The 8,538-nt window shown below is 49.8% G+C and overlaps 1 protein-coding gene across 4 annotated transcripts in view; it reads left to right on the top strand.

The window, feature by feature from the left end:
• The first annotated feature begins 2,898 nt into the window (after nucleotides 1-2,898).
• Nucleotides 2,899-8,538, top strand: part of Smox (spermine oxidase) — a 34,600-nt gene continuing 28,960 nt past the window's right edge. For 2 of the 4 annotated variants that reach the window (XM_028756018.1, XM_028755993.1), the window contains exon 1: nucleotides 3,117-3,307. The gene's annotated coding sequence lies outside the window, so the exon portion shown is untranslated. Of the gene's footprint in view, nucleotides 2,915-3,116; nucleotides 3,308-3,726; nucleotides 3,743-8,538 lie in introns of those variants that run through there. The other 2 variants (XM_028756010.1, XM_028756012.1) reach the window with 2 other exon arrangements.

Genomic DNA, 8,538 nt, shown 5'->3' with positions numbered 1-8,538 from the left:
TGTTTCTGCCATCAGTGCCTCCTACTGTGCCTACTGCTTCTCTCAGCGCCATTAAAAGTAGACAAAACCACTTGAGAGATGCCTCTTACTGAGTTTAATGCTGCAACACCAGTGGAGGTAGCACAGGAGGGCATCTCTCAGATGATGCACAGAGAAACAAATCTGTCTCTAGCTAGAAAAAGAGCATTTGGACTAACCACAGCGAATCTCATATAGAAATGATGCTTTGTGTTTTCATCAATGGTAGCACCGCTAACATAACACAAATGGCTACTTTTGTTTACAGGTCTAGGCCTGTGACAGTGCCTCTGCTAGGCCACTAGGGGAAGTGTGTTCCCTCTGTCCTGGGTGGAGATGATTATAGAATCATCTGACTGAGTTCATTTGGGCTTCTGATAGCAAAAAGTCTGTTAGAAACTGAAACAATCTTGCCAAGTTTGTGCCTTCAGGAGCCAGAAAAACCAGGACATTCTTTGTGTCCATGGAGTGTTCCAAACAGCTCAACTGGCCTAAGGGTAGTCTAGTTGGATGCTTGACTGGCAGTCTTTTGCTCAAAGCAATGAAACCAGTGAGATAGAATCCAATAATTGCTAATTAGGGAGCAAAATCTCCCCATTCTCCAACATCTTTCTGACAAGGACATAAATATCAGTAGTACTTTCAACAAGAACTTAAAAACATCATTAATAGTAATAGTGATTTTTTTTCTGAGACAAGGTTTCTTTGTGTAGTCCATGCTGTCCTGGAACTTGCTCTGCAGTTTGAGGCTGGCCTCGAACTCAGAGATCTGCCTGCCTCTGGAGTGCTGGGATTAAAGACATGTGCCAACATGTCCAGCTAGTAATAGCAACTTTAAAAACAGTTTTAACAATGCTTAACACCTGCAGTGCCCCAGGAATAGGTGGATCTTTCTTCTCTGTCTCAATTGGAACATGAGTATCTGTAATGGCTTTTGGAGGGAATCTTAGTACAAGCTTGGCACACACAGCTCTGGGGCCATTTGCCTTCTGGTAGTAAACAGGGCCCTGTAATTCTTCTTCACTCTCTATCCATATGGCTTAGAATAGATGGACTGGCTCCAGGCATCACCTCAGTGACTGCTTTGGGATGACGTGAACCAGTCAGAGCCAACTATTTTTACTGAAAGAAATGAGGTCTGTGGGGATGGAGCCTAGAACTGCTGACAACATGTTCTGACTGTAAAGAGCAGGTAGGGATAGGAAGACCAAGTCTGGATTTTTATTTATTTATTTATTTTGAGCCTTTGCATACTCGAGTCAGTTATACCACCGGGCTTTTCTGTTGTTATATGAGTAACTAAATTCAGCTGCTCGTTTACATGGGATCCATTTGAGTGGTTTTCTAAACAATTAGACCAGATTAATATTTTTTGTGTAATACAATCCTTTGGAGCAGGTATTATTTATTAAGGAGGAGGGAATGGAAACAAGAAGACTAAGTAACTTGCCTAAGACCAAGTAACTACACAGAGGCAGAATTTACCCAAGGGCTTAAGCCCTCAAAGCCATCCATAACCATTTCACTCTTTGGTGGAGGGTGACAGAGTCACAGAGGAGGGTATGATGTCTACCTGAGTTTAACCCCAGGAGTGCGTGGTGTTTAAGAGAGGGGTGGGGAAGAGGGACTTTGAGTTTGGTGAATAACTAGGCCCTTTCTGATGAGAAGAAACTTCACCTGAAATTAATCTGTCCCCTACTGAAGTTGGCTCCTAGATGGTCCCCTTGGCAGGGACCGTCAGAGCCATTTCTACAGGGCCACCTCTTGCTCCAGCTCTTTTATTTATTTATTTATTTATTTATTTATTTATTTATTTTTAGATTCAGTTTTGGGAATTGGCCCAGAGCTTTGGATATGTTGAGAAGTGTTCTGCTGTTGAGCCACACCTCTGCTCTGTGCTCCTCTGAGGCAGGCTTTCACTGTGTAGCTCAGCGTAGCCTTGAGCTTGGTATGTAGCCAAGGCTAGCATTGATCTCTGTGGCCCTCCTAACATGGCTCCTGAGGCTGGGATCACAAGCATGTGACCCACTTTCAGTATCTCTCCTGGCTGAACCCATAGTGACCTGTGGCCAGCATTAGCTGGTTCCAGGTTGAAATTAGGGGAGGGCACCCTCTCGAGACACAGTTCAAAGTAGGGGCTTTGCTGCCACCAAGGGCTTGTATTCCCTTGGTCCAAGTGTTGACCTGGTACCAGCAAAACATGAAAAACCAACTAGGGGGTGCAGAGATGAATAAACAAATAATTTTCTTTCTTTTGGGTGTGTGTGTGGGGGTTTCAGGACGGGATTTGTCTGTTTGACTCTGGCTGTCCTGAACTTACTCTCTGGTTCAGGCTAGCTTTGAACTCAGAGATCTACCTGCTTCTACAAGGACTATGCAGTGGTTCTTAACCTGTGGGTTACTATCCCTTTGGGGTCCAACGGTCTTTCACAGGGGTCGCATGTCAGATATTTACATTACAATTCATAACAGTAGCAACACTACAGTTATGAAGTAGGAATGAAATAATTTTATGGTTGGGGGTCACCACATGAGAAACTGTATTGAAATGTGTCAGCATTAGGAAGCTTTAGAACCACCGGATTAAAGGCATGTGCCACTATTACTTGCTAAAAATAATTTCTAAACAATTATAATTTTTTGTAAAAAGAAAAAAGTGCCACCTAGTATTAACGTTGGCTTTTATTAAAAGTTTGGGGTTTTACTAGGGAAATACACTTTTTAAAAAGGGCTACTTCAGAACATGGGCCGGGCATTGAGGGGATCTGAGCATTCTTTTTCTTTCACCTGAGGATCCTGGTTCACTCGGGCACCCAACTGAGACCTGCAGGAGGAGAGATAGCTCAGGACAAGAGGGGCCCTCTTCCCTTCCTTTCGAAAGAGCGGCAGAGTCTGGGTAAACTGAGGCGGGCGTAGCGCTCTTTTGGTGCCGGAAGACCTCGTTGGCTTTGCAGGGCGGGGCAGCGCGGGGCTGGCCCTGTTCCAGGGAGGATAGGTGGGTGAGGCGTCCCATTCGCGAGATAGGGGAGCGCAGGTGGCTGTGCCGCCGGCAACTCCGGGCTGGGTGGCCTCGGGCTCCCCGCCCCCGGTGGGCGGGCCCGGGGCGGAGCGCACAGGCGGGGTGGGCCGGGGACGCGAGGCGGAGCGGGGCCCCCGCACAGGCCGCAGCGGCTGGCTCGGCCCTACGGTCCCGGCGGCGGCTGCAGGAGGAAGCCCGGTGGCTGCGGAGGAGGGGAGGCGGAGAGGCCGAGGCCGCTCGCGAAGACGCTCCCCGGCTCCGCAGGGAAAGGTACGGCGCGGCCTCCCCGACTCGGGCGCAGGCAGCCACGGAGCCGCGCGGGCGAGGGGCTCCCGATGGAGGCCGGTGGCGGGCGGTGGGCAGAGGAGGCTGCCCGGGCTGGCCGCGACCCCGGGGTCCGGGCCGCATCCCCCCCGGACGCCCGGCGCGGCGACTCAGACAAAGCCGGCGAAGCACTCGGGCGGCCCGGAGGGTGTGCGCTGTGGAGGGGAGGGAACACAGCTTGCGCGGCGGCGGCTGGGCGTCTGCCGGTCTCTTTGGGACGGCTGGAGGAGTGGGGAGCAGTTCTCCCGCGGGCTGTCCCCGGGGCTCGCAGGCTGCTCGGCTTGGCCAGAGCTAGGCTGACGAAGGATTGGAGCAGTCGTTTCGCCAGGAAGGGGTGCGGAGGCCAGCCGCCGGCTTGAAGGTGGCGCGGCTGTGGAGCAGGTGAGTGGTGCGCGGACCTTTTGGGTCTTGCACCAGGAGCAAACCGCTCAGTGCCTGGCCCTTCAGCGAGCCGTGCTCACAGGTTGTTGGATGAATCTTCTGGTAGTGGCACAGCACGGTCCCGCCTGGGGTCCACTTGGCCGAGCTTGGGGGAAACAGCAGGTGCTGAGTGGAAGTCACTAAGGTTCGGGGTAAAGAGAAGGTCAAGAAAGTGTGTGAATGGCTCTCATTTATTTGTGTTCTGCTACCTCTGTCCCTATCCTACTACAGAGGAAGGAGCACTAGAGGGCTTGAAGAGCTGCTTCCTCTTGGGCTCCTGGGCACCGTGACCATCCCCTTATGTGTCTCTGACATTTCTTACCCAGTAGGTTTTGAGAACAGTCTTTGTCCGCCCTCTCATTTCACAGTCTCTCTTTTTGGCTTTGAACCTCATCCCCCTCCCTGCCTCGCCAACACCCCTCCCGCCCCCTTCAGCCAGGGACCCAATTCCCATCACAAGGATCTCCTCGAAAGTGCTGACTTAGCAGTGCCCCTAAGAGACAAGCACCCTTTACTTCTGCAGGCCATCCAGGGCCGCTCTAGCAGGTTTTGCTTGCCTTTGCAGCAGCTGCTAGAAAGCTCTGTCCTAGAGTTGTATCTTTCCTTGGGTGCTCCAGTTCCTCCCTCCTGCCGGCTTAGCCTGTCCCCTTCCCCTTAATTTCGCTGTTAAATGTTGGAGGGCCCCAGGGCTCTGTTCTCAGCATCCCCTTTCCTGACTGCCCTTCTCACCACCCTCCGATCACTTTCTACCTCTGTTCATTCTTTCTTATGATTAAAAAAAACCAATATATAAACACAAAGATCTCTGTTTTGACTTATTTTATGTGCACTAGTATTTTGCCTGTATGTATGTGTGTGAGGTTGTCAGATTCCTGGAACTGCCTTTACAAGTAAGCTGTCATGTGGGTGCTGGGAACTGAACTCTTGGTTCTTTGGAAGAACAGCTAGGTGCTTAACCTATGAGCCATCTCTCCAGCCCAGAACACAAAGATCTTAAGTGGTTTCATGCTTATGATTTTCAATGGCAGATTTTGTCTCTGGCCTCAGCTGGTTGCTACCAGTCTTCTGATATCCTTAATGTGGATGAAGCAGAATCCTGATAAAACCGGGGGCAGGATCCTCGTGGGTCCTGACATCTGAGAGTGGCTGGTAATCTACCCATCTCTTAGGACAGGCAGCACAGACTCCTCTCCACCCACTCTTCACAGCCAGTCCTAGAACAGGACCTTTTGGTCCTTTCCACAGAGTCCATCTAGGGTCCATTCTCCATGCTGTGATTCCATTGCCCTCGCCTCAGGCTACTGCCCCACACCGAGCCACCTTTTAAGTCTCCCTAAATATTGTAGTAGCCCTCTCCCAGTGCACACACTTATCTTCTTTGCATCTATTTTTAACGGAGCAGCAAGAATAACATAGAACATTTTGATCAGATCATTTTATGCCTTGATGGCTTCTTATTACACTTGAATAAAAGCTCAGAGCTTTCCCTTGGCCTAGTTGACCCTCTGTCATGTGGCCACTGATGACCTCCCAGCCTTATTTGACTCTTGACACCTTTGTATTCTCCCCGATGGACACGAGTCACTTCAACACTCTAAGCTTTTTCCTGATCCAGGAACTTTGCTTGTGATAACTTGTTTGACTTGAAGATTTTTTTCCTTAGTGCTTTTACTGGGCATACTTTGCTTATATTTTTTTACTTCTGAATTTAAGTATACCTTCCCCAGACACCATGCTAGGCTGTGTGGAGGGCCCCCCTCTACACATGATCCATTATGTATATGTAACTTCATTTTATGTGTAAGAGTTGATAACTCTTAGTTATAGTTGTCTTGACTTTGTTTGGCTTCTTAACCTTGACTAGTTGGCCCATGGCTACACCTGGGGCATCTTGCTTGGTACCCTGTTGGTAACACTCAGGAGACCTTGAGCCAAAGATTAGGTTGGGCTGGACTGGAAACAAGCAAACAAACAAAAAAGGACGTTATAGTTAGCACAGGAGGCTCCTGTAGTTTTAAGTGATCCTGAAGTTGTTTTGTTTTGTTTTGTTTTGATTTTTGAGACAGGGTTTGTCTGTGTAGCCCTGGTTGTCCTGGAACTCACTCTGTAGACCAGGCTGGCCTTGAACTCAGAAATCTGCCTGCCTCTGCCTCCCAAGTGCTGGGATTAAAGGCATGCGCCACCACCGCCTGGCTGATCCTGAAGGTTTTTTGTTTTGTTTCCACAAAAGCAGTTGTGAAAGTTGATGCAAGAATGTGAGCCAGCCAGTAGGATGTGAAAAGGGGAAGCAGAGAAGATACGGGTACTTTGGGGTCATTCCTGTCTGACAGGCACATGGGAATCATTGTCAATTGCAGCTAAATGATTTCCTTTGCTTTCTTGGCTACACATCCAGGTGTATGTGTGTGTGAGGCAGTGAATAATGTAGGAATCGGGCTCTCTAATTCAGGACGTGAGGACAGCCTGACATCTATTTTAAACCCACTCCCTTGGGTGGCTGCTGCATGCTCAGACCTAGGGTGGCAGAGAAGAGGGAGAAGCTGTGTTTGGGGGTGTGCCTCTTTATGAACCCTCATCTTGGTATCCACAGCTTTCCAGTTTGTACAGAACAGTCGCTGGGGTGTTGAGTCATGAGGCCATCATTTCATTGCAGAGGGGGAGAGCCAGGCAACCACTGATATGGAAGGGAGAGGAGTTGGGATCTTGATGGGGGACCTAGGATAGGCCCAAAAGTCACACTGTGGGTCAAATGCTGAAGCTAGGAGCTGACAATTCATATCTGAAGCTGGCATATCTAGAAAGGGCATAGGTGGAAGCAAAGAGGGCATCCTGAGGAGGGGAAATCTAGCCAAGGGCAAGTGGGTAGGACAAGGTCCTAGTGTGCTCAGCGAGCACTATATATTGTTTTAAGGACTCTGCAGGTATTGACTCTTTTAATGCTCTTAGCAACTTACATGGTTGTCTTTACTTCCATTTGATTGAGGGCAGCCTAGAGGCACAGTATTATGATTAAGACTGGCAGAGTGAGAGGTCTGGCTCTGGAATCCAGGCCACTTCTCCCATGGCTCCAGGATTTGGGCCAGTGGAGGGCTTCTTAATATTTATTTATTTTATTTATGAATACACTGTAGCTGTCTTCAGACACACCAGAAGAGAGCATCCAATCTCATTACGGATGGTTGTGAGCCACCATGTGGTTGCTAGGATTTGAACTCAGGACCTCTGGAAGAGCAGTCAGTGCTCTTAACCGCTGAGCCATCTCTCCAGCCCGGAGGGCTTCTTAATAAGCAAGGGCCTTTCCTGCCTTGCAGGGGTGCCCGATACCCTCTAAAGCTGGAGAACTTGCTTGGAGTGGGTTGCCAAGTCTCTGCCTCTGACTTCACTCTCTTTTCTGGATGAGTTCCAAACCCAGGTCAAGTAATTGGGGTTCGTGTACACTGACATCAGAGTTTGAGGTGGGGGGACTCTGTGATTCTAAACACTAATTAGAATGCCACCTCTTGGTTTATGTCTCTGTCTTTGCTTCTTTGAATTCCCCCTCCCTGGAGAGGACAGAGCTCAATAGGGCTCTGCAGACATCCAGCCTCTTTCTGATTCTACCTAGAACAATGAGGTAGTGCTTCCATCTTGGCTCTGGAGCCCAGCTTGGGTCTGAGATGGGCTGGATATGGGTACAGAGCTGAGGGGTAGAGGAGGATTGGAAGTGCCATTGGCCTCTTTCTGTCTTTCTGTAATATGAGGTGAGAGAGCTGTACCTCTTTGCTCCTGGAGGCTATGGAGGCCAGAAGTTTTGTGGGACTGTGTTCTCAGAGGTTTTCTAAGGGTTGCAGGTTCTGGGACCCAGACCAGGGCAGCAGTGTCTGTGAGCCTTTTCCAGGGACACCTCCAGACATGACCACCCCTAGGGCCCTTACTGGCTGAGGAGGGGCTGCTGACCACACAGACATGATGTTTATTACAAATTCTGAGCTCCAGTGTTTAGGGATTTGTTTCTCCACTTGGGAAGATCCTCTGTCTCCTCCCAAGAAGAGAAAGTAGGATTGCTGGGCATTCTCTGCTGCGTTTAGGGAAACTGAGACATATACAGCACATTGCTATATTGTCCGGAAGTTCATGGAGGAGGCCTGTTTATGCCTGTATCCTAGTTTGCTGAATTGGAGGCTAGGGCAGAGTCTGAGCTGGACACTGAGACGTCTTAGATATCATTGGCACTTGGAATCTTCCATGCCCAGTCTGGTGTTCAGAAGCAACAGGAACAAAGGGCGTGGTCCTCACTGTTCAGGAAATAGAAGAGCCATGCCAGGTGCAGTTCAGAGACGCTTCCTGGAAGTAGTGCTTTGAGGGTGTCCTGAAGTCTGTCTGGGGACTCGTGGCATTACAGGGTGGGAAGGGAGGTCAAGCCTGGGGAAGTAGGTTGAAGCCAGGCTGGGAAAAAGTTTGATTGCCCAGCTGCAAAGTCTGGACTTATACCAGGCTCCAGGAAACCATGGAAGGTTCTAGGCTGTGGCTGTCCTCATATGATTAGAGTTGTGGTTTAAAAAAATGGTTCTCAAACATGAACACAGATGTACCACCTGCTCAGCTTACTAAAATGCAAGTCAGTCCTGTCTGATTGAGGGAGTGGATCTGGAGCAGACCTGGGAGTCTCCTTTCTTCCCCTCCCCGCCCCCCCCCCGCCCGCCCCGCGCGGCCCCCGGGCGCGGCCGCACCGCGAACCACAGGACCAGCAAGGGGGGGGGAGGAGAACAAGAGAAAAG

This window comes from Grammomys surdaster, unplaced genomic scaffold (genome assembly GCF_004785775.1).
Source record: "Grammomys surdaster isolate TR1022 unplaced genomic scaffold, NIH_TR_1.0 129, whole genome shotgun sequence".
Taxonomy (NCBI): Eukaryota; Metazoa; Chordata; class Mammalia; order Rodentia; family Muridae; genus Grammomys; species Grammomys surdaster.
Note: the sequence above shows the minus strand (reverse complement) of the source record. Positions and strands in the feature narration are given on the sequence as shown.